The sequence below is a fragment of the Nannospalax galili genome, unplaced genomic scaffold (genome assembly GCF_000622305.1).
Source record: "Nannospalax galili isolate Female #2095 unplaced genomic scaffold, S.galili_v1.0 scaffold312, whole genome shotgun sequence".
Classification (NCBI taxonomy): Eukaryota; Metazoa; Chordata; class Mammalia; order Rodentia; family Spalacidae; genus Nannospalax; species Nannospalax galili.
The window spans coordinates 6507699-6511271 of NW_008335967.1; positions in this window are offsets into that span (position 1 = coordinate 6507699).

Genomic DNA, 3573 nt, shown 5'->3' on the forward strand with positions numbered 1-3573 from the left:
CATCTGGGGCCTTAAGACTAGGAATGGCGCAGGGCCCAAACTAGGAGTATAGAACGGGAGGGGAGGGGTGGGGGGTGGGGGGGTAATGGAAGGAAGGGTGAATGTGGCTTAGGGAGTCCCTGCGCGGAGGGCTGCACTATAGACTTACCCCAAGAGGTCTGAGGATAGTAGTGCAGGCTAGGAGAGTTAGCCGGTGGTGCAGGCCCAGGGAAGCAGAGAGGGGGGAGGGCGGGGCCAGGACCAGAAGCGGTGCTCCTGGAGCCCAAGAAAGGGACTGAGTTGGTCTGGGTGAGAAGAGTCAGGAAGCAGTATTGGTTCCCTAGGCGTCTGGGGCCCCAAGACTAGGAATGGCACAGGGCCCAAACTAGGAGTATAGAACGGGAGGGGGGATGGAAGGGTGAATGTGGCTTAGGGAGCCCCGCGGAGAGCTGTGCTATAGACTTACCCCAACAGGCCTGAGGATAGTAGTGCAGCCTCTAACTTTATCATTTTTTACTGATATAAAAAATGATTAGAACATTTAATCATTAAAAATAAGTTTTCATTAAAAATGAGCCTGCCTATCCTTTAAAATCAGTATTCACATCAGATGTGGTAGCACATATTATAATTCCAGCACTTGGGGTAAAGACAAGAGGATTGTTATAAGTTTAAGACTAGCCTGGTCTACATATTGAGTTCCAGAATAGCTGGAGGTACTTAGGAAGACCCTTTCTCAAAACCCTCAAATGAACAAACAAACAAGCAATATTCATGTTGGATTAGATCTAATAACAGTCATTTGTTTTAGACAATTTATTTCACATTGAATCTTGTATATCTACTTTTCTTTAAAATACTTCATTTGGGATAGCATTTACATAAAACTAATATCTATATACAACTGAACATGTGTCTTAGTGAAGGTTACTATGAAAAAAATTACTATAGACTGGATAGTTTAAACAATGAATATTCATTTCTTATAGGACTGGAGGCTGAGATCCAAGATCAAGGAGTTGGCTAACCCAGAGTCTGGTGAGGGTTCATCTCCCAGACTATAGATAGCTATCTTCTTGTATCCACAAGACCAGGGAGGAAATTAATTTTCTTCTGTATATTGTCTATTTGAAAACAAAATTTAACATTTATTTTATTTATTTATTTATTTATTTACTTATTTATTTGTGCAAGCCACGGTGCACGTGTGGAGGTCAGAGGATAACTTGCAGAAGTCAGATCTCTCCACCATGTGGGACCCAGGGATCAAACTGAGGCCATCAGGCTTGGCAGCAGATGCTCTTATCAGATGAACTGAACCATCTTGCTTGCCCCTGTCTCTTCTTTAAAGGACATCAGTTCCTTTATAAAGATCTCAACCCCATGACCTCATGTAGATTGACATGCCAAGGGTTTAATCTCTAAATATCATCACAATGGGAGTTAGAATTTCAACATGTGAATTTTAGGGGTGACACAAGCATCCAGTCCATAGAGTCATTACTCACTTGATACTGCAGTTTGTAGTTTTCCATGGGACCTTTTCTCTCAGTTTTTACAATATCTTCTAGTAACAAGGCTAAGAATGTTGAGCATTACAAAAACCCAAAATGTCAAATGCTTTAAAATCTGAAATGTTTTGAGTATCAACATGACAACACAAATGGAAAATTCCACACCTAACATCATGTGACAAGTCATGGTGAAAACACAGTGTTAATAAAATGTTACTGTGATGGTTAATCTTGTAAACTTGACTGGATTGAAAATTACTTGAAAGATTCAAGATTCATGAAGCATTCCCCTGTGTTTGTCTGTGAGGGTGTGTCTAGAGACTATTAGAGCATAAATACTCTGGCCTAATCAATGAATTAATCCCTCAGTAGATTCACAATACGATGGCACTGTTGGGAGGTGGTGGAGGAGAATATGGGCCAAACTGGAGGAGGTATGTCACCGGAGGCACATCCTTGATTTTGTAAATTGCAGAGCTTCTTTCTATCTTCTCTCTCTGCTTCCTATCCACCAGGATGTGACTAATTCTGCTCTGCTCTGCCCTCCCCTACCATTATGGACTTTTTCTCTCAGTCCATAATTATGGACCTTGGAACTATGAGCCAAAAGAAAGAATTCCTCCTTTAAACTGTGTATGTCAGACATCTGTCATAGCAACAATACAAGTAGCAAACAAAACTGAGTATAATTATCTCAGGCTATGTGTATAAAGTATATGTGAAGCATACATGCATTTCATGTTAAACTTGGGTCCCCTCTCAAGATATCTCATGTGCTTGTAAATATCCCCAAATCCACAAACTCTGAAGTCTGAAAAGCTTGTGGTCTCAGACATTTTGGATAAGAGACCCTCAAACCTGTATTTTCACTGCTGTTTTATAAAACATAAGGAAATATAGACTCAGAGAAATTTTAAAACTTTCTAAGATGACATAGCTTGTTTGAAATCAAAGCTGCTGAAAAGAACCCAGCATCCTGCTGGTGCTTGGCTTTGTTGGTACCATTGTTCTAAGGCTTTCTCTCACAAGGTGACTGCCTAAGAAATTTCACTTTCCAGAATAATTTTGGCCTTCAATTTTATGATGCTAAAGCCTGAGTTCAATTAACATAATGAACAAAAACTTATTCAGGGATATTCTCTGTATCATGTCTGTTTTGCTTAGAGAATCAATATAGAGATGGGTGTAATTTTTAATAACACAGTGCAGCTTAGTTGGACGAGGCACACTAGTCTTCAAAGAATTTATCACTGAAACACTAACACCAGTTTCAATAACACCTCCATGTTCTTTATGAGGCATACCATATATTTACATCTTTCTTCACTGAATTATCTTAATAATCTTCATGAGATTCCTTAGAGGATATTATTTATCGGCCCCCATTTTTTTAGATGGGTGCAAATCAATGTTCCAAACAGGTAAAAATAAGAAAGCATTATTTTTATGGGTGAATCCTTAAAGTGAGGGTTTGTAAAACCCTGACAAAAGAGTAAGCAGTAAAGACTGCAGGAGAAAGAACTGAACAATTTTTCTCAGAACCAGTGGAAAAGCATGTGATAGTGAAATGGTCACTGTCTGCAGTCTGTGACTCAACCTTCTATCTGGATTCTATTGGGAAGCCTGTTAGACTATGGACCATTTATGAATTTTGTCTTAAAACCCTGAATCACTTCCCTTCCCTGGGGTTCCATTCCAGAGCTGAATTTTTCCCTGTTGGTTCTCAGCTTTCTGTTCTCTGTTGGACTATAAAATCAACTCAGTGCTTACTGTTTCAAGGCTGTTTTTCCTTAATAACATTGTTACTATCATCACAACAATTGTACAGTAATGTAAATAAGAATCTAATTTTTAAATAGCAGTTAGTAAACATTCCAGGAGAGATTCATTTAGTCATTCATTTATTCACACTTTGGTGCCTACTCTGTGCTGGCTTCCATCTAGGCCTTGAGGATGTAGCATGGGAACAGGGAGCCTGCTCTCACGGGGCTCACAGTCTAGTCAGAGAGATAAAGATTAAAGACAGAAATATAAAACTGAGACTGTGTCAGGAGCAGTGTACAGGGCTGGGAAGGACTGT